The sequence below is a fragment of the Ictidomys tridecemlineatus genome, chromosome 1, assembly GCF_052094955.1.
Source record: "Ictidomys tridecemlineatus isolate mIctTri1 chromosome 1, mIctTri1.hap1, whole genome shotgun sequence".
NCBI lineage: Eukaryota > Metazoa > Chordata > Mammalia > Rodentia > Sciuridae > Ictidomys > Ictidomys tridecemlineatus.
Window position 1 is genome coordinate 61,764,455 of NC_135477.1, and position 27,309 is coordinate 61,791,763.

General features: G+C 37.8%; 1 protein-coding gene across 6 annotated transcripts in view; it reads right to left on the minus strand.

Moving 5' to 3' along the window:
- The window catches only part of Bicc1 (BicC family RNA binding protein 1), a 274,906-nt gene that overhangs the window by 110,757 nt on the left and 136,840 nt on the right, over positions 1–27,309 (minus strand). The window lies entirely within an intron of this gene.

The window sequence follows — 27,309 nt, forward strand, 5'->3', positions numbered from 1 at the left end:
CAGCTTTTCAAGGGCAAAGGCCTTATCAGGCATTTTCCACAATCCACTTAATTCCCACAAAACCTGACAAGGAAATCATTTCCCAGAAACCTGTAATATGCCTCAGTTCTTAAGTAAGTCAATATGTTGTCCAAAATGTTCAGATTCTATTCAAGGAATAATTCAGTAAGTGGCTAATTCTGACTGCTCCCCGCCTCCCCCCCCCCCCGGAAGATGGTATATCCCTCAACTGTATGAAATTTGACCTGAAAGTTTGGAAACATGCCTAAAATGACTAGTGCTTCCTTATGGAAATATAACTATAAATATATTGTGGCAGTTAAGCTAAGGAATGCTGAGGTATGCAAAGCCACAAAACCTCTGAGAAGAAATGATTATCTTCTGCCTTTGGGGGGAAAAAAAAAACATCCTAATGTGAATTCCAGCTAGTTTCTTAAAATCATATTCCTGTCCCTGTTTCCACCTTAATGAAACCTAAGCTCCAAAAACAAGCATCTGATTTTGAACCATTTTCTTTAAGTGTTAATCACATATTAAATATTTTAAAGACTTTTTTATTCTAACTATATTCTGGATATTCTATGTTTATGCCACTTCAAAAAAGTGAGTCTCAACTTCTAGACATCATCATTGACAAATCAACTTCCTCTCAAGTCTATCCATCTCGGCCTCTGTTATTGGCTGCTCTCTCGGCATAAGAAGGGAGAAGATTCTGGAGGAATCATCTAAAATACAACTATCTGAATAAATGACTTTTAATTTTCTGTTGTTATATTTACTGTACTAACTATTTATAGGGAATTAATAATTGAGATGTAACAATTCGTTTGCTATTATCAAATATGATGAATAGAAAATGTTCATAGTACCACAAGGATCTGACCTAAAATATCAATTTCTTTAAATTTAAGAAGCAACTGAATTTAAGATTATTATCAGAAAAAGGATATATTTTTATAGTTCACCTATAAAGTATTTCTTCATCAAGAAAAATCTGAAGATGATAGCAAGCTATGGATATGAAACAGCTTTGGAAGCTAAAGAATCATCTTAACTTTCTAAGTCATGTTTAATTGTTACAAACAGGGAGTTAAGTATCCTTACCAAGATTAATAGCTCTGCTTTTTCTATATTAAAAGGGTACCTAGTAACTATGAAATTGCGTTATCTCCATCTTGGTTTAGTTTCTGTTGGGAGTGAAGAGGGATAGAGGTAGGAAGTGTGGGCAATGTTTACATAAACTGAATTTTTTTTAAATATATATTTTTTAGCTGTAGATGGACACAATATTTTTATTTTATTTATTTTTACATGGTGCTGAAGATCAAACCCAGTGCCTTACCATGTGAGATGAGCACACTACCACTGAGCCACAACCCCAGCCCAATAGACTGGATTATTTTTTTAACTAGATGAAAGTCCTCAGCTAAGTTTTTTAAATTTCAGAAATTTACACTGAAGCATTAAAATGATTGTACTGTCCTAACACAAACTGCTAAAGGTAGAATAAAATAAATAAAATCTAATTCTACATGTAGTTCATCCATAATAAAAATAATTTCCATCTATATTTCTCAATGCTCACATCATAAGATTTATTCCATCTCCACCAAATTTCAGACTAGCATTCCATTTGAGAAGACAAGGTATCTACCAAGGTTCACGAAACGACATATTTTGCAGGTTTGCAGCAATTATAGTATAATATCTTACAGATGAAGGGAAACTTTGCCAAACCAGCAAATTCTACTAACATGCTTATTTCACCAAATTCTTCACTCCAGACATAAATTTAAAAGTCCACAGGTAAGTAATCAGCATCTCAGATCAACCCGAGACAAGTCTATTTATTCTGACTTCCCTTAAAATACTTTTCTTGGGCCAAGAAAAGAACACGGAGTTCTCTTAACTCAACATTTATACTGTAAACTATTGAAAATTCATCTTGCAAAATGGCTACCAGCTGGGAGGCACCTGCAGCCTACTTCTCTAAAACACCAACCCATTTGTGCTCTGCTTTCCTGACATCAATACAGAAATAAGAGTCTATCCTTATGGAAGAGGCTGGTTGAAATCTTCACCTACTAGTGAACTCAGAGTAAATTTGCTTCCTTTCACCATGACGGAAGCAAAGTGAGAATAAAGGAACCAAGTGGAGATGGGAAAGTGGTGAACTTCTCACATGGGGGTGTCTGGAAATTGAGGATGTTTATTTTGCTAAGACATTAGAGAGTTCTGTTATATTTCATTTTTAATCCAAGAAATCCTTCCCAATGATTCAGTTATTCATCATCATCAGAACCACTCCTCACATTTACCTAACAGTCACATACATGTCCCATTTTTCCTCACAGCAATCTTAAAAATCGTATATGTGAAACCTATTTTTGCATTCAAAGAAGTTAAATGGCAGATAGATACATGGCAAAGTCCAATCAGAACCTAGGTCTTTCTGCCTGACTTGGCTTATGAAGGAAGGGGAAGGCACCACATACTTGTAGGGAGGCCACTCTGAAAGCTCAGCTCAAGAACTGCCATGAATGCTGAAGTGGCTGAGCAGCAGCATGGCTATTTCTCAACACGCCTGCTTTATTACTATGAAGTGCCCCTGAGATGGCCCAGAACGGCTCTTGAACCAGGAAGGATCCTCACCCCTACCAAATACTTGGAAAGTGTGGGAAGCACGTTGGGTGTTACAGCGACCAGGGGGCTGTACTGGCATCCAGTGCCCAGGGCTATTGTTGCTGAGCCTCCAACAAAGGACCTGACAAATTCATTCTAAATGTGAAGACAGTCCTTGCTTTACACAGTTCTGAGATGCACAAATTTCAGTGACCACAGCTTGGTGGAACAAAACTAATCCCTTAACAACACAAGTTGACATTACTATTAGCATGGTGCACAAAATGAGTTGTTGCATCCTATATGATTTCACCGCTAGGTCTTCAACCCAAAAATCATTATGTAAATAAGAATGCTCATGTGGGCCAGTGACAACGACATCACTTTTTTTTTTTTTTTTGGTAAAGTCTGGCTGCCCACTGCACTTTCTTAATTGCTTCTGTGCAGACAGAAAATGAAATAAGTCATCCTCTGTATGCAAATGAGATTGGTTCCATTGCCCTGCACAGACACCAAAATCCATGATGCTCAAGTTCTTTATAAAATTAGATGACATAGTATCTGCATGTAACCTACACATATCCTCCCTTCTAATCATTTCTAGATTATTTACAATGCTTAATCCAATGGAATATCTATGTAAATATTTGCTATATTGTACTGTTTAGGAAATAATGATTTTTTTTTAAGTCTGTACATATTGAGTACAGAGATGGCAGTTTTTAAAATATCTTTCTTTGATCTGCGGTTACTTGAATCCACAGACATGGAACCTGCAGAAACATAAGGGCCTGGTGTAGTTGTGCTGACTGCTAGCTTCCCAGTGATAAAACCAAGTGGCATCTTACAAAAACAGGCAATCAAAAGGGGAACTGACCAACACAAGTCAACATGCAGCTAAGAAATAAAAAGTGCCAACACTGAAATGAAATTTGTATCGGCCACCAATAAGAAGGAAAAGCGCATTGTGGGGATGTGGACTGCACCTGAGAAACAGGGTTCACGCTCACTGAGGAGTGTGGTGGGACACATCTACCAACACGAGCAAGGCAGGAGTTTGTAACAAGCGAGATGAAGGTGCCCCAGAGGAAGCAATGCCAGTCAAAACCTCACATGGAGGCAGCTCTGGGAGACACTGCATAGCCTTGAAAGAACAAAAACTGAATTGCTAGAAGCTGATCCCAACTTCTGAGCATAACAATTCTCCACAGCACAGAAAAGATGCTCACCCCACATTCTAAGTTAGACAACAGACAGAAAGCACTGTTCAAACTAGTCTCAACAACTTCTGTTTACAAACAAATTAATTCTCAATGTATAAAATTTAAATACAGTGTACAAATATTAATTTTAGCATTTTCTTCAATTTTCCAATACATTTATGACTTACAGAGAGAAAGTTAAGGTTTCAACAAAAATGTTTAGAGTTTGCAAATCATTAAAATTTTCCTGTTAACACTTAGAGTGTCTTGCATTAGCTTCAGCTTGTATAGTTATTTTTGTGGTCCTCCAGTGTGCCATGCAAAGTGAGAACTATCTGCCACGCCTCACTTGTACAATGCAAGGCCTATTTTTCACTGAGAATTGCTGATCAGGAGTTTCAAACTTGTTCCAATGCTATGGGCAACTTATTCCAAAAGTACAGAAAATTCTTACGTATCCATCAAAACCCAATTCAAATGTGCCTCCACTATGAAAACTCCTCCAGATATCTGTCTCTCTTCCTTTCCCACACTCATTTGTTGTGGCTACACTATAGTCCTTATTTCTTTGCTTATTGTGCCATTCCCACCAATGAGTTGGGCTCCTGGTGGCCAACAACTATATACTGTTCGCGCTTAAACCCTCAGAATCTATCACATGATATCTCATTAAGCATCATTAAAATAATTAAATGAACACTGACAATGATGAAGGAGATAACATAAATGGGTCAGGAAAGGCAACAATTATTTAAGACTTTCCAATTACGCGACACTTGGTTTATCATAGATGACAGCCAATATGAAGCTCCGAGTTCCATCTACGGTTTCCTTTAACTTCAACAACCAGTATATGTTTGCTCTCTGCTTACCAAGATAAATGAACTGAGTGATATTTATTAAATGAAAGCAAATACTTCATCAATCACTGACAGGATTCATTCTCCCAAGGGAGAATCATATCTGCAGGATAATGGAGCCAGAAGCCCTCCAATTCAGAAAATTGAAAAGGTGAGTAAGTACAGTGACTGACATGTTGGGCCAGGTACAGCTGTAGAAAGCAGGACGCCCCAGGTTCCACCTTTCCAACCAGCCTCCCAACAGCACAGCCTCAGAGTGGCCACATTCACTCATTTTAAAAGAGGTGCCAAAAATCTAGACTTTTGCATTAAATCTCCTGGTTGCTAAATGTTAATACCTACTCCAATTATGCCTTTTCTTTGTGGGCCAAAGAAAACATGGGCTTCACGTTTTTACCTCTGCTATAAACCAAGGACATTTTCATGAGGTGTGGGTTGGTTACTTGGGATGACCTTTGGTGTTAGTGAAGAACGGGTTTGGGTTTCCCTTGGACATAAGAATCTGTGAATCACAAGGCTATTTTATTCCTTCAGAATCATTTGGCTACCATTCCTCGAAAAAGATAACTAGATCTTCTATATAATATCATAGGTAGCTATAAAAATTTTTATTACATTTGAATTATCAGAGTGTAATTTAGGTGTAACTTGGATAAAACCACATATAATTTGAACAAGATGGAAAAAAAAATTCCAGTGACCTACTGTACAATGCAAGGCCATTTTTGTCACAGTGACCAAAAATACCTTACAAGAGCAACTTAGAATAGTTCATTTTGTCGCATGGTTTCAGAGTTTCAGTCCATGGTCAGTCAAACCTATAGCTCTAGACAAAAGATGAGGCGCAACATCATGGTGGAAGGGCATGGCTCAGGAAAATACCTCAAAACATGGCAACCGGGAAACACAGTGACCACCATTGACCAAGGACAAAATATAAACCCCAAAGACACCTCCCCAGGGGCCTACTTCATCCAGTCATACCCTACCTGCATACAGTTACCACCCCGTTAATCCATATCAGTCAGTCAATCCTTAGTTTACAGCTATCATAATATAATCATTTCAACTCTAAACCATCTTGCATGGTCTCATTCATGAGCTTTTGGAGGACACACCATAACTAAACTATAACATTCCAGCCCTAGCTCCCCAAAGCTTATGCCCATCTCACAATTCAAAATACATTTAGTACATTTCCAAGAATTATTGCCCAAAAGTCCAAACACCAAATCTCATCTGAGACTCAAGGTAAACTCTTATGTGTTTTACCCTGTAAAAACCAAAATCAAGTTACACATATCCAATATATAATGGCATCGAATAAACATTTGCATTCCAAAAGGGAGAAACAGGGGCCTAGAAGCAAAACTAAAATAAATCATTAGGACAAATAAGTTCTATAGCTCCACATCCATCATCGGGGGCACATGGCATCATGATGTTCTCTCAAAAGGACTTGTGTAGCTCCACCCATGACTTTGCTAGTTGTAGGCCACATGACCTCTCTTTGCCATGTCTCTGCATGATTCCCTCAGCTTTGTTTGACAGACACTGCACATTAATGGCATCTCTTAATCTCAGAGATCCCAAATGCAGCTTTCACTTCCTTCTCACATCTTCACTGCTTTCTCAGGTGCTGCCTGCAGGGATTCTGACCCTGCTTCACTTTGCCTGTTGTCACAGGCCTTCCTCTGAAATCTTGGTGGAAGTCTCCATGACCTCCTAACTCCAGCATCCTGTATTCCTGCAGAACCAGCACAATGTGGATGATACCAAGGTCTGCTGCCATTTAAAGCACTTGGCCTCCTGGGACCATGGTTGTAGTGGCCTCTGGATGCCTGGGTGACTGAGCATTATGAAACAATTTCCTAGGCTCCACTGTGCAAGCAGGGTGCCCCCACAGTCCCCTCTCAAAGAAATTTTTACTTTTATACCCTGGAACCTATCATAGGTGTGGTCTTGTCACAGGTATCCTGAGATACCCCCAAACCTTCTTTCTACTGTGACTATATATACACTTACCATCTCTTTAATGGCTGTAATCTCTTCCACAACCACACCTTCCTTGCCTTTTACACTCAAGTTTCTGGCCAAATTGCAAGTTTTTTCAAATCATTTCGCTCTGCATAATGCTCCTGATTATCATAGTAAACTTGGCTAAAAGCTACCAGCAATCTCCAGGCCACTCCCTGAGTGCTGTGCTGCCTTGAAATTTCCTCTGCCAGATCAATTATTCTATCACCCTTAAATTCAGCCTCACAGAAAGTCTCATGACATGGACAAAATGTACACAACCTCATAAGCCCAGTCTTTACTGTCCACAGTCCTATTAGCATTCTGTTATTCTGAGATGCCACTAGAATCACCCAGTAAACTCTACTTAGAGTACTCTAAAGTTTCAAGGTGAGGCAGAACATCATGATGGGAAAGGAAAGCAGCTCAGGACATGACAGCCAGAAAGCACAGAGAGTTTCACTCACCAAGGACAAAATGTAAATCCCAAAGGCATGCCCCTAGTGACCTACATTCTCCATCCACACTCTACCTGCCTACAGTTGCCACCCAGTTAATCCATCCCTGTGGATTAATTCACTGATTAGTTTATAGCTTTCATAATCTAATTATTTCAACTCTGAATATTGTGACACTGTCTCATAGATGAACTTTTGGAGGATACTTCATAGCTAAACTATAAATATGTTAACAAAACTGTATTGTATACTTAATTTGCTAACAGGATAGATCTTAAGTGCTCTTACCAAAAATAATAATAATAATAATAGGAATAAATGTGAAAGTGATTGAAACTTTCACGGCATAGACTGGAACACAGGTTTCAAGGTTGTATACTTATCTCTAAATTCATCAAGTTCTATACATTAAATATGTGCCACTTTTTCATGTCACCCATACCAATAGTGTATAACTTTGAGGGAAACAAATAGTTAATATTTAACAAAATCAAGTTATCAAGCCTCAGTTGCAGTTCTCTAGCCTCTACATTACATACCTTTGTAGGGGATATGTTTTTCCTTTCTATCTCACCTCCATCATCTTAAAGCAAATAATCCAACTGAGCTCAATAAGGCTGGCTAGCATTGATGCTAGTGAGCAATAAGAGATCAGCACAATAACTGAAACCTACAATGGCATCCTTGAGACATCAAAAGAGATAATCTTCTGTGCAAGCTACTGGGTAAGGGCAAGGAAGTAAAGACTAGGTTTGAGAAAAGGGCTTCCAGAAAAAGAATAATAATGAAGTGGTACTAGTTGCACCATTGTAACAACTCCAAATGTCAGTGGATGAACACAATAAAATTTCATTTTTCCTCCATATTAAATGACCTATGGATTAGCAAGGGACTCCACTCTACACACTCAGGAACTCAGGTTGAGGGAGGCCCTCCCATTTTATAGTTTCCCATTTGGAATCCACAGCTACCTCAGCCTCACCATGAGAAGAATAGGAAGAATCATGCATGGAACATTCATTGCCTTGGCCTGGGGGCGGGAGTACACACTGCCTCTCTCCAGTCCGTTGGCCATGATGAGACTCATGGCTCTGCCAAATGAATAGTGCTGAGAAATTCTAGGAGCATCTGGAACATCTGAGGCTTAATGAGTGCCTTTGCTAGACAGTTCTTCCAGGGCTTCAACATCACTGAGCTCACAATGTATTCCAATGTAAAATCTCACCTATTCCTTTCAGAAACCAGACTCATAAATGTAACTTTGTAAACACATCTCTAGCTTGTCATTCCCCAACTCCCTAGACATGTTTAGATTGAACTCAATCTTCTTCTCACAAGTGGACACTGGAAGTTATCTACCTAGGATCTGGGAATCACCCTGATTATCTAAGAGTAAAGCCATGCCCACTCCTATTGCTTTAGACTGGTTTAAGAATAGAAGGGTGTGGGCTGAGGGTATGGCTCAGTGGTAAAGCACTGAGTATGTGAAGCCCTAGATTCAATCCTCAGCACCCTACACACATACACACACACACACACACACACACACACACACACACACACACACACACTCCAATCTAAGCCAAATATAAGGAAGAAAAGATTTGATAAAAGTTTTTGAAAATGAAGCTTTCCAGCTTTATAAAGAGAAAACATTCTCTCTTACAAGGTGTGAACAAAGACATAAGAATCCCAGTTGGTATAGATGACATGCATGACCATGAAGAGAACCAACTACCAATGTAGAAGGCAGACCTGAAAATCAGCAAACATTTGGATCTTAGATGATGTCATGGAAATATTCTTGATCTTTGATATCAGAAAGCATTTTTCTTTTCAATACATGTCTTTTAATACATGCCTTTTAATTTAAAATGTTTAATTATCAAATAATTATGGAATACATTCAGGATGTAAAACATGATGTTTTGAGAAACATTTATATTGTATAATGATTAACAGAAATTAGTATATCCACTACCACTCATGCTGTACATGAAATCCCCAGAATTTCATCATCTTACCCACACACTGGAAACCATGGTTCTATTCTCTGTTTCTATTAGTTCAACTTTTTTAGATCCACGTATCAGTGAGACCATTTGTCTTTCTGTTTTGGGCTTATTCCACTTAACATAATGTTCTCTTGGTTTACCCATATTGTCAAAATTGGCAGTCTTTCTCTTTTATGGTTAAATACTATTTCACCCTATATATGCACCACAATTTCTTATTTATTCCTCTATCATAAGCTTCTTGATCAACCATTTCAAAGACCATTGCACCTCTGCACTTTTTAGGAATGTGAGCCAATAAATATTCATGTTATTGAAACCAACTTGTTACTTGAAGCTAAAATCATCCTCTCAAATCAGGTCCTCCTCCTGACTTCCACACTTTTCTCAGACTTCTGTGTCCCAGCCAGGCATGGTGGCACTCACCTATAATCCCAACAGCTCAGGAGGCTGAGGCAGGAGGATCGTGAATTCAAAGCCAGGCTCAACAACTTAGCAAGGCCCTAAGCAACTCAGTAAGACCCTGTCTCTAAATAAAACACAAAATAGGGCTGGGGATGTGGCTCAGTGGTTGAGTGCCTGAGTTCAATCCCCAGTACCCCCCCTAAAAAAATTGTCCCCTCCTCCTTTCTCCAGCTTCTTCCCACCCTTCCTCTGCACCTGTGCCACCACATGGATTGAGGCCCACTGGCTTGATGACTCCCTCTTCAAAACTGCCTACTTGCAGAGCCTACAACAGTCTTCTATCCAGACAGTTTCCACTCAACAGCATTTCCACAAAGGCTTTCATACTTGGTGACAGCATTTCCAACTATTTCCTCTCACATTCATTTGTTCTGACATTTCCCTCCCCTAATTCACAAGTCTCATCATGGTTGTTGTCCCTTAAGTTACACACAAACTTGGCCTCACACTGAGGCTTATCCATAACAGGCCATAACAAAACTCTTCAGTTTTATTTTCCTAGTTTTATTTTCCTCGGTCCCTTCGATTTCAATAGACACAATTATCTACACTCAATTCTTTTCCATCATTTTTAGTTTATGCAACTGTTTTCATTGTCCCATTGTCTCCTGCTAAATTCCACCTGTTGTTCAACACCAGCTATAAAATCAACCACAAGATTCCCCTCAATCAGATGTAATTTCTCCCTCCTCAGAGATACTATGTCATCTCTTATACTAATTAACTTACATCACTGTTCCATTTGAACTGTCCCTAACCAACTCTTCTAGAAACATACAGTTCTAGAGGGAGAGTTTCATTTATGCTGCACTTATCAGGTTCTGCAGGAACTTATTACTGGCAAAATCAGCAATAGCCACCATCGTGACAAGTCACAAAGAAGGTAGCTGGACATTTAATTTATAAGAGAGGTACAAGCTTCTATAATAATCTACTGTCCTTTGAGGGACAGTAGAGTGGAATAATTTCCCTTTTATAGGAATGTGCATTAAATCTAGAGTTCCTGAGTCAAATGTCTATAGAAGCCAAGATAAGAAACAGGAATGAATAGGTACAAATGCTTCTAATGCAAATATATTATTTAGAGAGGAGAAAAGAACATAGAAAAATTTTTACCCAAAGAAATATATACCGTTTTTCATTTTCCTGGAATTCACTGCTCCCCTTACTAATATTTCACCTTGACCACCAATACATGTGGGTAGAACAATAATTTACTTCAACAGGAGAAAATCAATAGTACAGTGAGAAGGATAAATGGTAACTGACACTTGACATTAGTTTAACCCTAACTCTAACCCTAAAAAAATAACAGAGGGTGCAGTAAATAGAAGACTGTCTCTCCAGCCCAAGGTTGTAAACATGAGCTCCAACTAGCATGTGCAGAAGCTGGCCAGAGAAGCCAGACTTTCAGATTCTTCAAGAGACACTACAAAACCAGATTGGTATGCAAAATCTCCTTAATTTTAAAATGCTGGTAGTTAAATAATTTATTTTAATATTTCAAAATCACTATTCAGACAAACACAATATGGCCTAAATCAAGCATACTTGTATGCCAAATACAACCAGAAAACTATTTGCTTGTTTTGTGTATTTTTCTGAGATGGGTTAAGAGAAAGAATATAAAGTATGTGGTAAAACTCAAAAAAGTGAGCAGATGGTTCTACTACCAGAACCAGAAAAGCTTGTGCCCCAAGGCATTTTATAACCAGCTGGGCTTTGATCTTAGGAAGAAAGATTAGACAGCTTTATAGCTCAGCACTGGACTTAAGATCTGGAAAACTTAGTGGGGAGACCCAGGCTAACAATGGCTAAAAAACTGAGCCCAAATAAGCCTACAGTGAGGGTTAAAAGGAAATCCCCTTGCACATGGTTGGAATTAAATAACACTTCCTATATAAATGCTGGAAATTAGCCCTTCCCAGAAGATGCCAGAGAAATTAAGTATTACCCTACTGAATTTGGTACAGTGTGTTTGAAAATAGCCACTACATTCCACATGAATTTTACTGCAAAATAAATCAAATTTTCTTAAAATAGGAAAAAAAATGGAGTCTATAAAATCTTTTGAGTAATATACAAAGATATTCATTTAAAAATTAATTTAATTGATAATGTAAATGTCTAAAGGAGGCACTCAGGAGAGAGAAGTGCATGAATAAGGTCCCCAGGGACAGCTGGAAACAAACATCCTGAGATTTCATTTGTCTTCAACAGCACAGGACTAGAGCTGGCAGCATTTCAGATGTCTTCATGAGATTCTTATAGTAAATGTTTCAAAACAACTTTTCCCTTGTGAATTTGTTTGGTTCTTCACATCTGAAGAGAAGCAAATTAAAAACCACTTAACTTTCCAAACCCCAGTTTCAAGAAATTAAGATGCTCTCAATATACTCTCCGTTTCCAACATCTAGTCACACAGGACAAAATGGCACATAATTAACATATACTATGAAATACAACCAGTTAGGCTTATTTTTATCTCTATGAATCATTTATAAAACAAGGTGAGTGTGAGACACTATGTTCAACCCTGGGGAACCAGTGATGAACAAGACAGCTGTGGCCTCTGCTTGCAACAGGCTTCAGTAGACTCGGGGAAACAACCAACCAAGTACAATTCCAAAGCACAGTTAGTTTCATGAAGCAAATGTACAAGGTGCAAGGATATCATCGAACAGGGACCATGGATATTAACCAGGGAAGCCTACCCTGCACAAGCGAGCTGCAATATGAAGCATGATTACATCAAAGTGACTAACAAATCATGCTAGCCAGTGGGATCGACATTCGTTCATTCACAAAAATGTACTGTATTCCAAATAAGCCAGTCCTTGCATTATGCATCAGATATACAATAGTGAATAGGATTTAAACCATCCTGGATCATATTTACAATCTCTTGAGAGATGAAGAAATAAAAATAAATCTAATTGGAGAAATGAATAAAAGTCAGAGAACAAGAGCAAAATCATGTATGGGGAAAAATAAGGAGGGACATTAGAAAAAAAAAAACAGGATGTTCTTAGGACATCCAGTAGCTATACTTCATATTGGGTGGGATGACTCTGAGGAAGGGGTATTTACGTCCAGACCTAAAGGATGTTAAGAACAGGAGGAAGAATATTGCGAGCAGAAGGTGGGATATAGCATGAAAGCCTTGAGGCAAGAAGGAACCCAGTTTTAAAGGAATTGAAAGAGTCCAGGAATGGAGAGAGTGGCAACAGGGAAACTGGGTACAGGGAAAGTAGAGAGAAGATAAGAGCCATGTCATACAAAATCCGGAGAGCCATGATAAGAAGTCTGTATCTTGTTCTAAGAGCACCGGGAAGGCAACGAAGGGCTTTAAACCTGGAAGAACACAAACTCTACTTGTGCATCTTAAAGATCCCATTGAAAGAGAATAGGATTGGCACCCACAAGATGTGTCAGGAGGGCCCTAAAAACATTCAGGCAAGGGATAATGGTAGGATGGATGAGAGTTAGGATGGCAGAGATAAACAAAAGTGAATGAAATTGAGAAATCCTCTGCTGGAAGAACTGATTAGATGACTGACTTGATTGAGGAAGGGTGAAGGAAATGGAGTTTATCCAGTCAGCAGTCAGGTCTCTGGTTTGAATAACTGGATGGGTGGTGCCATTACAGAAACTAAAAGAGTACAATAAATTAGGGTAAAAAAAATTAAAGTTAATTTTAGAAAATTCATATTTCAAAAATTTACCGGCCACTGGAGATCTCCACAGTTAAGGCTGTAAGAACCTCGAGATAAGGGGGAGAAAATCCAAACTGGAAATATAAATAAATTTGGAATTATGTAGTTAATATTTAGGGTCATGGAAATTGAGGCTCTCCCCTAGGGAGAACATAAAGAAGAAACAAAGGAGTCTGTAATTTAGCTAAAAAAAAAAATAAATCTTGAGAATTTGAAAGAATCAGAAAACAGAATGGTAGTATCCAGGGACAGGGGGCAGGCACAGATGGTTAGATATTCTCTAATGGATATGGAGTTTCAGTTTTAGAAGATGAAAAGGTTCTGAAGATGTACAGTAGTAACAGTTGTTCAACAATGTGAATATAGTTAATGTCACTGACCTATAAGTTTTAAAATGGTTAAAAATTTCATGTTAGGTACATTTTACCACAATAAAAAATAAATAAACAAGCCTTGAGAAAGTCTAAAATCTAGTCAATTAGATAGAATAGGAGATGTTAAAACATGAGGGAATGAGCTTCCACAATGGTGGTAGACAATGAGGAAGTCATAGAAAACAAATGAATAACCAAGGCTGATTCCCATGCAAAGGAGTATCTCAGGAAAAAGAACCAAATGCCATGACAAAATCAAATGAGATGAAGTCTTTAAAGTATCCCTTGGATTTTGAAATACTGTGGTCATGGGTAACCATAACACAACCAGTTAAGTAAAAGGGTAAGGGCAGAAGATAGAATCAGTCAAGAAAAGAAGGGTGTTGAAGAAGTGAACTACCATGAATAGAGAGCTCTTTCATGAAGTTTTGGCTCTACCAAGAAGCAAATAAACAGGACAATGGCTGGAGCGGAATGTGAAGCCAAGGGAAATGTGGCAGTAGCTGGCAGCCAACCCCAGTGTCCACTTTCTCCCAATTAGAATCCCAATTTTTACCAGGCCATGTGAAAAATGTAAATGCAACCTGCCTTCCTTGAAGTGCACAATGCCTTCCTTGAAGATAGGTATGCCCATGGAACTAAGTTCTCCCAGGGAAATGTTAGCAGATTCCAAGACATTGCAACATCCAGCTGGTGAGTGTCTTCTATCCTTCTTCCTTCCCACTGAATGCACTGTGATATCTAAAGTTGCAATTTAGATTATGAAGATAAAGGTCATACCTACAGGTGAAAAACTATAAACATATAAACATCTTTGGTTACACAGGCCTTTGGAAAAATACAGCCACCCCACCAGACCTAGACTACCTTGCTACAGAATTTTTTTCATGATAATTATAAACATTTTAAAAATGTAAATAGCATGATCATGTTGTATTTCTTCAAAGATCATTTGCCATAGTTTGGAGAAAGGAGTGGAGTGAGGGTCAACAGAAATGACAAGAGCAGCGGTTACAATTATTTTGGCAACCCAGATCAAAGACAATGACAGCTCCAACAGGATACTGACTGCAGAACTATGCAAAGAGGCTAAATGTGAAGAAGTCCTAGTAGGACTTTGGGTAGGATTAAGTGGTATAAAGGATCAGAGAGAGCAGTACAGGGTGACTTGCAAAAGACAGTATATCTTGGTGATACTTGCTGAAAACAGGATCTTATAAAAGAGATATACATGTGGGTGAGCTGAATTTTTGCTGGAAACACCCAGAAAATAAAAGATTTATTCCCAGGACCTCTATTCGTAATTTTCAAACACTGGAATCAGGCAGGTAGGTGAATAGGGACAAACAAAGTGAGGAGGGTGTCATTCAATGTAATATTACTCATTTAAAAAAAAATAGCATTGCTGACATGTGCAACAATATAATCCACAACTTTAGGCTGACTGAAAGAATTCATGTAATACACAGCACAAACTGTATGTTTCCATTGATGATATTCTAGAACAAGCAAAACTAATTTGCAGTGAGAAAGCTCAAAAGAAGGGACGTCATGGCGGGCAGGAACAAGATGTTCAATGGAGTTTTTTAGGAAGGGATAGGAGGAAATTTTCTCAAGTTGTATAGTCTACATCTTCATAAGTTTGAGTGAAACAGACGTATACATTTGTCAAAATACATCAAATGGTAAATGACCTTTTGTAAGTTTAGCAACAACAACAAATATGAACACCAATTACTGGTAGGCTTGCTGACAGAGTGGAGAACCCTGATGTCTTCATGTTAGTTTGAAATACATCAATAAGATGGACTGACAAATAGAACAGACAGATTCATCTGCAATAAAGCAAAGGTGCTTTTTAAAGTAATTGTAGGACTTAGGCAATGGGAATGTGGCATTCCCGGCACAGTTCTCTCAACTTTTCTATATTTTAATAATAAAATTTACGGAAACCTTTAAATAACCACACTGTTTTTCTGCAAAAGCACGAACTAAAACTTCACAATGATATAGATGGGGTATATTCTCCTTTCTTTTTCCTCAAACTTTCATTTCTCTGTGAATCTGTGAATGTTCACTACTAACAAATTTGTAAGAAACTCAATTATGAAGAACACTAGTATTGGGGGGTTTTTTGTTTGTTCATTTTGTGGTGCTGGGGATTGAACCCTTGTGCATGGGAGGCAAGCACTCTACCAACTGAACTATATCCCCAGTCAAACACTAGTATTTTTAAAAATTTAGTTATTTGTTCTAATTAGGTATATATGACAGCAAATATACTTTGATTCATTGTACACAAGTGCAGCACAAGCTTTCATTTGTCTGGTTGTACACAATGTAGCAATACACCCTATGTGCAGTCACGCATGAACCTAGGGTAATGAGGTCCATCTCATTCCACCATTTTTCCTGCCCCCAGGCCCCCTTTCCTCGCCTCCCTCCCCTCTGCCCAATCAAAGTTCCTCCATTTTCCCCATGCTCTCCCTGCATTATGGATCAGCATCCACTTATCAGAGAGAATATTTGGCCTTTGGTTTTCTGGGATTGGCTTACTTCAGTTAGCATGATATTCTCCAACTCCATCCATTTATCTGCAAATTCCATAATATTATTCTCTTTTAATGCTGAGTAATATTCCATTGTCCAAAACTAGCATTTTCAAAGCTATATAAAGTCATTAACAAAATCTCCAAATATGTTCTTTACAGAAAATGAGTTAATAGCAGTATCTTAACACATTTTAATATATGAAACTTTGTTACTTCAGAAAAAAAATGGAAAAAAGTTCGAGCTCAAAGAGAAAAATAATGGTCATTCTGAATTAAGTATATTTTTAAAGGAATTCTGTTATTTTTATATTCTGGCAGCTCTTTGGAACCTGTTTCTAAGTAGATAACTATTACCATCATAACATATTATAAGGGTTATATTATGTTATTTATCAATGTATTTTAGGTGTTTCTCTAGGAACACTACTTATAGCATTAATTTCCACAACCATACATATCAGTTTTAAATAAAAAAACCCTCAGATCTTTCTTGGAAAAAAATAGTAATTGTAAATTTAATGTTAATAAATTTTATAAATTTTACTAAAAAATTTACCTTCAGAAAATAAAATCTAATTGTCCCTTTAATTAAAACACATGAACTGAATTTTCAAAGTCAAATACAAATTAAAATGCCATCGACTCTCACTCAATTATTCGACCAATACTGACACAGACTTTATTATGTGGTAAGCATGCCACAGACACTAATTTTTTAAAGAAAGTATTTTAATGACCTATTCATATATACTACTTGGGAAACTCTGCTGGAATCTCATTTTCAACAGATGAGTTTTCATTCTTAATATATAGTCTGATGAACAGTCTAAGGCAAGTAGTTTCCTTTTCCAAACACACTCTCAACTCCAATTTTAATGGCACATTATTTTTCAATCTTTTAGACCCTAAAATAGAGGTTACTAAGCTCTCAAATAAGCATCTAGCCACTCTTTCTTCTTAGAGATCCCCTTTAAGTGGGTAGGGATGGTAATTGAGGCCTTAGTTGGTTCCAGCTCCTGTGCTTCTAGACTCTTCTTTTGTCTTATCAGGAAACATACTGAACTAGGTACACCCATGGGTTTCAGAGAGAGAAGGGAAATCTTGTTTCTATGTTCCTAGGTTCTAGTTTACTAGAACTGATCCCAAACAAGCAACACACATGAGAGTGCTAAACACCACAACTCAATGCCATCAACAGCACAGAGTTTTCCATGGAAGAGAATTTCTAGTTGCATACTACATCCATTTACATCAACGCAATCCTTGGAATGTGTGTTCTTTAAAAGGGCAAATGAAGCAACTCAGCCCAAATTTGACCACTGGGATCCAGGCTGCTGTGCCAAAGCAGAATTTCAAGATTCTTCTCAATTGAGGTCAAATCTGAAGGTGAGATTCAGAACACTGTGAATTCGTCTGGAAAAAAAAATTGAGTGGAAACTGCAAGTTTTAAGCTTTATGGACACTTTCCCTTTATTTTATAAGGTCATTCAGTGCAGATCAAAAGCTTACAGAAGAGAAATTCACCACAAAAAAAGAGAGAAGAAAAATTTGCAAAAACTGCTTTTTGTACAAATTGCTGCACCTGGCCCAAGGCAATAGGGCACCAAAATCAGAGTTTCCAAGGTGGAGGTAAAACATCTTTTATTTCCCAAGCTAAAATGATTCAGAGAGTTTTCTTGAAAAGAGGGAAGACGTAAAATACTTGACTCCATGTCAAATTACTGAGTGCCAATTTTCAACTCATTATGTTAAAAAAGTAATTTACAGAAAGCCAAAAATGAGACAAAGGGAAATAACATTTACTGAGCACCTGGTATACACCGGCACTGCATAAACACGTACACATTACCTCTACTTTGTCTGCAAAGCCTTACAAAGCGGTCATGGTTCCCATTTAGTACTTGAAAAGGAAGGGTAGAGAGGTCAAATGACTTGCTCAGGATTGTGGCACTGTGAATCAGGAGCGTCCTTCACTCCTGGTTTTGCCTTTAAGTAGCATGTTTTGTTTTTACAGATGTGAGTCACCTCGCCAGCATTCTCTCTCCTCAGAGGCAACATTAAAAGGCTAAACTAAACATTTAATTATAAAAAGGTGAATTTCATCTTTCAAGGATTGGTGATGGGTATTCAGACTTAAATACCCACAATCTGTCCTCCTTGCCTTAATTCAATTTCAATTTGTGCAGCAATTTGTACACCAAAAGCAATTTGTACAAAATTTCAATGTTCTTTATTCATTCCACAAAAAAGTAGAAGGTGCCACCCCACCCTCCAAGAAAGTATTTAAAAGTTTGTTTTGCTACTGAGTAAATGAAAAATCCTGAACAAAGAAATCAAAACTACTTCCTAAAATTATAAGAATATTCAGAGACTTCCACATTATGTTGTTTTTTTATGATCACATGAACATATGAGACCTAAATTTATTAAGTCCCTTAAATGCCTCACAACTTCACTAAAAAAACCATTCTTGTGTTTTGAAAATGAATTGGTAAAGAAATGTCATTAATAGCTACTGAGAAATTAGAGATTGGACTGGACTATAATTAAATGTCACTATGAGGTAGCTTTTCAAGGAGTAGAGGGGCCAATGAGAGTAAAGGAGTAGTTTTTCTCGGTATTCTTCTTCATAATCCATAGAAGTACAAAACATAGAGCAATCAATTGGAAAAATAAAATTCTAGTTTGGTAAGAAATAGTCCTTGCCTTCATTGAAATTGTCAAGCGGCAACAAGTTGAGGTTTTTCTATATAGCTGGACTAATTGTGAACCTCTCTGTGAGGTCATTATTGAAAAATCAGAATAAGCAACCCCCTCCAATATACTTGTCAAAGGAGTTCAAGTATTAAATAGACAAGTTAAAAAGAAGCAAATGGCTATTTTATCTATCCCAATGCTCCCTATAGGGAGGAACCCAACTGCATACTGGATAACTCATCTCATGATTAAGGAGAGAAGAGGGAGACTGGGGTTATGGCTCCGCAGTAGAGTGCTTGCCTAGCATGTGCAAGGTGCTGGGTTCAATCCTCAGCACTACATAAAAATAAATAAATAAAATAAAAGGATTATGCCCAACTACTACTTAAAAAAAAAAAAAAAAACAGAAGAGGGCAAAACTAACACTGACTGTCTATCATGTGACATGCAAGGCAGGCAGTCTTATGGAGGCTGCTTTATTTACTGATGCCTTCAATTCTATAAGAAAGAAACTGCATGATACCATTAAGAGATGGAGAAAGAGACTAAAAATATAGATAATTTTCCCAAGAGCACACAGCTAATAAATGCTCGTCACGTATTTCTAGTTTATATATAGTTGAAAAGTCTCAGCTCTTAAACAATAGTTTACCTCCTTCTTCCTGTGTGCTTTGATAGAAATTCAAAATTTAAAAAGTCAAATTCAGCAATCTATTAAAACTAAAATTCTAGCTGAGGGGGAAAAGCCATCTAATTACCACAATAATGGATTATATCTTACATTGGAGGTATAAGAAGGTAGCATGTGAATCTTGTGCTTCTAGAATAGGGTAAACTGGATATTTAGGCATTGAAGCAGAAAACAACTTAAATTGCTGAGAAAAATATAAAATCATTTGAAAGTTTAAAAAAAAAAGGTCTTAGAAAGCAAAAATTAAAAAATGATAAAAAATAAAATAAGGATTGGAGCCAACATTGGCCACAAAAATGAATAAATAAAGTCTACTAATACCTATTACCTACATCCTGGGTTGTAACAACCCAAATTTAGAAAGTAGAAAATAAAGTTCAAATTAGAAACACTAAGTTCCAGAGGATTAAATGAAATAATGAAATAAAACTCTCCCTTAGTGAATGTCTGCAGAGATGAGTGCCTGGGTTTGGATTTGGGGTTGAGTGGCAGGGGGGCTGAGAATTCCCAGCACAACTCTATTTTCATAGGTGACAGAATTCACAAACAAAACAAATCAGTTTAAAATAGCCCCAGGAAGGCCACGCTCCCAGGCAGATAAAGACACAAATACCATCTAAATATTATCTGGAGTAAAGCAATTTAAATACAGGCTTCAGGGAAGTCCCTTGGGTAGAAGTCAAACATGAGCTCACAATCAAATCACTGAGGATCTGAAGGTAAAATCCATGATTAGTGAGAGTAAATATAAGCAATAAACTACATACAAATATAAAACAGGTTTTATAATAATACAATGTAGAATATTTAGGCTTAGAGACATAAGTAAGTTATCAAAAGTATGATGTAAAAACAAGGCACTATCCATCATGCAGATTTCAAAAATGGTGGATAATAATTTAAAAATTATTTACAATAGGGGCAAGAATGCTAACCAAGCCATGTTCCTGAGGTTCAGGATCACAGGGCCTATCTAGAACTGAGGCTGGAGAGAAGAGAGAACTCCAACCCACTTCCCCACCGAGGAAATGTCAAGGATAGAAATCCCTGTGGCACGGGTATGCAGAGATGGCTGAACGCTGAATGTGCACCTGAGAAAGCTTCCACACTCCAGACCTTATGCTCAGCTCAAGGTAACAGAAGAAGTCCACTCCTGGTGAATTTTGAAGACTACAGCACTGAAGGTAACTATAGCAACAACAAAATTCAAATCCACTTCAACCTCTGACAACACTGAGGCTCCCCAGTATCATGGACCTGATGGAAAGACAAAAGTCACCATTTATGGGTTCAGGTCGAGTATCCCATGATCGACAATGCTGGTGACCAGAAGTGTTTCAGATTTCACTGTTTTTCAGATTTTCATGTGCTTGCCTAGAGGTTACCAGTTATTCAGATATTCCTAATTAGTCAGATATTCCTAATCTGAAATGCTCCAATATTCAAAACTTCCTTGGAAAAAATACTTCAGATTTTGGAGCATTTCAGATTTCAGGTTATCAGATTTGGGATGCTCAACCTATAATAACTTGATTTACCTAAATCTCCATTATTCCTTTACACAACATCTGACAATTGGTTTTTAAAATTTCAAGACACAGAAAGTAAGCAAGAGGCAGGGAAACCAATTATCAATACCTGACATAGTCAACAGAATAAGACCCTGAAATGACTCAGACACTGTAAATGTCAGATGGGGGTCTTTAAAATCACTACAACTAACAGGATAACATTCTAACCAAACCAAAATCATATATATACAAGGGAAGGGAGATATTCCTAGCAAGACAAAAACTACAAAAAAAGAGTCATATGAAAAATGTCTGAAATGCACACAGAGCTACAGATTAGAGGTAGATGAGGGATATTTACAAAGCCTATTCTAATCAAAGAACTTGTATCCATAACTTACTACAATAAACAACCCAATAGAAAAATTAACAAACTCTTGGACAAACATTTCACAGAAGAAAATATGAATGGTCAATAGTTATATGGAAAAAAAATGCAACAATACTGGTCATCAGAGAAATGCAAATAAATCTACAATCAAAAACTACTTCATACCCACTAGAATAGCTAACATTAGAAAGATGGATAATATCAAATGCTGGCAAGGATGTGAAACAAAGAACTCTCATATATTGCTAGTGGAAATCCAAAATTGTATAGCCACTATGGAAATAAAGTGGCTGTTTCTTATAAAATGAAGCATACATTTATCATATGATCCAGAAATTCCACTCACAGGCATCCACCCAAAATAAATGAATACATGTCTGCACAAAAACTTGTCTGTGGATTTTACAGCACTTTCATTCACAATAGCCACAAATAGCAAACAACTCAATTTCCCATCAACTGGTAAATTATATAATTTTTAATTGTACATTGATACAATAGACTACTCAGAACCAGAACAATAAGCTCCTGATGCACCCAAAAAAACTAGATAAATCTAAAAAGTTTTGCCCCAATTGAAATGAAAGCAAAAGACTAAAAACTGCACAATTTCATTTAAACAACATTCTGTAAAAAACAAAACATTCAGGAGAAAAAAAACAGATCAGTTGTCAGCTGTGGAAGGTTAGGGGACAGAGTGTTTTATTAAGAATTATTAACTGAATTTTCAAAACCAACTGTGAATGAAAATGACATCTTACACTTATTAAGAGATCTGAGTATTCACAGTCTAGAAGTCACTATACAAAAAAATATATTTGCACTAGTTCTCATTTTCAGAAAAATAACTGATGGTAACAAAAAAAAACTCATTTGATATATGAGTTTTCTACATACAACTGAATGTTGAGAACTCTCAATACTTCTTCTGCTTTCTTACCAGATTTTGTTACAAAACATCCTCTATTTCTTCTTGATAGTTTATCACACGTTAATTAGGGTGAAATGTATGAAACTGCAAAAGAATGGTTCTTTCCAAACACAAGGTCTTAGAAGCCAGAAAGCCTTAAAAAGAATCAATGATGATGTCACATTTTCTTATTGTAATATAAAATAATCAATGAATTTCTAGTCAAAACACCTGGTATTTTTAGCCAGTGTCTTTTCACTTTAAAAGACACTGGCTAAAAATACTTTCCCAACATTCAGATTGAAATGTGTTCTTCATCTTGTAAATACAGATGATTGCCATGGGGACTGGAGACTCAAGTTTCTAACAAAAGAAGAATAAGACAACACAGTTGTTCCCACTTAAGTTAAAAGACTTATTTAACTTCCATCTTTATCATTAGCAGAAAACATATGAAATGTGTCCTTAAAGGTTTATTCCACTCAGATACTTTTTAATGGAGTATCCTTCCATAGAAGAAGTTTTTTAGATACTGTAATTCCTGCAGATAATTTTAGATACAAATATTAAATGTTGTGCTTTAACAGGATCCTAATTTAAAATAAATAAATAAAAAAGCCATTGGGACTTTTCTACCCTTCTAGTAGAAGATTTCCATGACCCGAGTTGATGGTATTTGTCCTGGAGGTACAACTAATTCCATTCCCTGAATGATAGTGCTACTTAATAACACATGCACACACTGAGCAGCACAACCATATGTCTCCCAAAAGACCTCATTACAGAGAAGACATGATGAACAGAAACTAAAAACATAAGGAATAGGGCATTTTAGTCCTAATTCATACCAGTTTTTTAAATTCCAAAAGATTACCATTCTCAAAGTTTATAAGTATAGATTTCTACATTTTTCTAATTTTTTCTTAAATGCCACTAAATTTTTATGCTTTTGACTTCTTGATTTCATCTTGTAAAACTCTATCAAACTTTGAAGTTACAGAAATTGATCTTTACTCAAATGAATAACACAATGGCTCATATTTAAAAATCCAAATTGTATCAGATTTGAAATCAGTACATGTTCAATAATACTTATTCCAACTTTTTAAGTAAGTGAAATTTTACTTAAAGCATTCAGTTACCCTCTAATGCCTTCAGCTATTTTCCACTATGCAAGAGATTAGCTAAGGTAAACTTGTGCCATATAATCATTGCTGAATGAATTTGTGCCAACAAATGAGCAAAACCTGAACGAGGCATACGTAGGTAACTCTACACCTTCATTTTAATTGTTTAGGCCTAACATTGTTGATAATAGCAACCAACTTAACAATCTTCAGAAAATGAAAAACAGATGAAAATTCTTAGGTCATCATGAATCACACAGGCATGGAATTTAGCTTCAGATCACTCCGAGGATCCTCCTGACAATAATCAGGTTTGGTGCTTTGATTATTATAATCTAAGCCAGTGGTTCTCTACCACGTCTCTCTCCGGTCTTACTAAATGAGGTGGTGTTAGGCTAGGGATTGCCTGGCCTCGTTCAAATGCCGCTTCTAAACTCTGGAGAGAAAGCACATGGAGTGGACTTGTCACCAGTGCTTCTGAATTCAGTGAAGAAGCAAGGACAGGCATGGGAGAATTTCTAAGACTGAAAGGAAAGCCCAAGGTCAGCATGCAAGCCCTCTCAACACTTACACATTTGAAGAGAAGCCCCCACCCACCCATCCCCAAAAAGCACACACACAACTACCTGACAGCACCAGGTTATTACCACCAGATCAACCCGCACTGCAAACCACTGTCCCACCAACAAAGAAGATATGCAAACACCAGACAAAACACCGTGCTGCAGCCTCACAATAAGAAGTGACCTCTATTCCTCCTAGGGCAGAAACAAACAACAGATATGGGAAAAGGTGATAGCTAAGATCCTTTTTTTTTTTTAAATCTCAACTTCATGAGGAAAACATCTGTGGTTTAAAATATTTTAAAACACATACAGTGCATAGCATGTTAAATAGGTTTTTTTTTTTTCAACCTTGACAGCACTGTAAATCACCCTGGGTGAGGGGCTCATCCCTTCCTTTCTCTCCCCAACTCCTGAAGAAGTCAAGCCAGGAAAGGGTAGGGCTGCCATGCAGAGACAGCCACCACAGTGTGCCTGGCAGTGAGCATCCATGCAGGAGGAGGAGGGTTCCTCAGTTGTTGGAATATTGTTTACTTTGAGCAAAAGTACTTAATCGGACAGAAAATTAATATGCTGAGGATAATGGAAGCCAGCTTTCTAATCTTTTCAGAAGAAGGTAGGCTAACTAGAACACTGAAGAATTGCTTTAAAATTCGAACGACCAGTAGGTATACATTTTTTTTTAATTACACAGTCACAAAGAGGGACAGAATTAGGCACAGATATAAATGTGATGTGCATACATACATAGATGCATAGTGATTTCTATTGAGAAAGCCTAGAAGCAACTATGCCCTGGTGGCAAGGAACCCACTGAGATCCAGAGCATGGTTTCTTGTTACCATCTTCCACTCATAATAACAAGCATGACGGATAGGGCAGGGAAAATGGAAGATAAGTCTGGAATACCTGGTTGTATGAGAACAGACAAAAACGTTCAAGTAAACATCTAAGGAAAGAGAGAAGCATTTCAAAAGAACATAGGAGCCAACCTGGAAGGGTTCCTATTGGCTAGATATTTCTCTTTTACTGAGAATATCAGATTATAATGCATGAGTAAGATGGAAACCCATAAGTCTATACTGATATAATTAAATAAATAAATTCATAAATGGGAATAAATGAAAGCTTTTTCTTACAGAATTCCAGCTAATAAATAAATAAAGATGGGAAAATAAAACAAATAATACCATTTGGCAGCTCTCATAGTGTTCATTTTAAAATAGAGCCATTAATGAATGCTAAGGCCTATAGATGGAAATTTCATAAACAGGATACTGGCAGGATATGAGAACAAGCCCACGAAATACTAATAAACACAGAAGGGATAATGGGGACTTCATAGCAGAAAAACTCATTCCCAGATGTTGAGGTCTGAAAATGTCCCCCTAAAATTTGAATACTGAAATCAACCACCCATATAACAGTATCGAGAGGAGGCAAGTACGGGGGTAATTGAGGGCAGAGCCTTACAAAAGTGATTCCAGGGAAGCGTTCATCCCGTTAGCCTCATGATGACACATCTATGAGGAAAGGGGCCCTCATTGGCAGATAAGGTATCTGCCTCCACAACTGCGAGATATCAACTTCTACTGCTTCCACATTACCTAGTCTGAGATATTGCTAGAGCAGCCTGAACCAGCTAAGACAATCATCTTGACCAGGTGACCACAGCTAACATCATCCGTGCTGGGACTGACACCAGAGTGTCCCAGTGTGATGCACTGAGAAAAGCAAAGCCTCATTTCTGCTGAGAACATATGGCCTGAGTCTGGTTGTGGGAAAACACTAGACAGTCAGTCAGAATGAAAGGCCTGTCAAGAACAGGAGAAACAGGGGAAAGACAGAGGGTTGTGCTGCACACTGAGGAGGATTTAGAGGATATGGCCGATAAATTTAACCTATATTCCTGTATATAATCACAGGCCAAAAAGAATACAAGAGACATTGCTGGGACTTCTGGTGAAATCTGAAGAGGAGGTATGGACTGTGTGGTGGGTTTTGTGTCCATGTTCATTTCCTGACTGGCCATACAAATTTTTCCTTGCCTTCCCATCTTTCCTTCCTTTCCTTTCTCTTACTCTCCCAGGATAGAGATATTGACATTCAAGGAAGTAGGACAGGAAGTGGATTAGGATAAATGACTAATAGCCAAGGAAGACAGGAAGTGGGGAAGCAGTGCACAGAAATGGAGGGAGAGAGAAAGGAGGCCAGAGAGGTAATTATGAATATATGGAATACAGTTAAGACAGTGCCCTTCTTTGGGAGAGTGACACAATAAAGTATTTAGGGGAGACAGAATATCACTCAGAAAAGACTACATAGACTGCTAGAAGGGAGAAAATTTAGTAAAATGTTAACCAGAAAGACTGCCCATCCTAACAGTTAAATCTCTAGTGGGGAGCCCAGGGCCAGGGTAGGCCTGGGTCCGCCAGCCAACCAGCAGACCCATGCCAGAGCTCAGGCTTCAGCCCAGGACCGCCCCCAGATCCACCCGCCTACCCACATTAGAGCCCAGGCCCAGGGTAGACCCAGGTCCAGCCCCACCCCGCAGCCTATCTGAGAGCCCAGGCCGAACCCACCTCCATCTGGGGACATTTACAGCCATTGCCATAGCCCTTTCCACACAGTAGCCTCTACTTTGCAACAACAGACTAGGGCCTAGAAGCAGCTGCATCTTGGAGCAGGCCTTACAAAGCCATTGTAAGGCCCACACTTCCAGCCTCATCTCTGAAAGAGGTTACATCCAACTTGGGACACCCCATTGCTATCTCAAGTTACCTCCCATATTGCTGCCACCACGTTTAGTTGCAGTAGCATCCATCCCAAACACTGCTCAGTCTGGAAGCCCAATACCAAGGTGAGTTACAGATAATCTGCACTGACACTACAAGATTATAGGGTAGAAACTGTTATACCTTAGATCTGCACTGGAAGGAAGGATGACACATAGACAACATAAAAAAAAAAGGAAGAAAGTGCCATAAACAAACCAAGATACAATAACAGAATCCATGGACAGCACAGTTGATGAAATGTCAGAGAAGGACTTCAGGCAAACACTGATCACATCAACAAAGAGATAAGAGAGCAAATATAGGTAGCAAAAGATTACTTCAAGAAGGAGAGAGAGATTCTG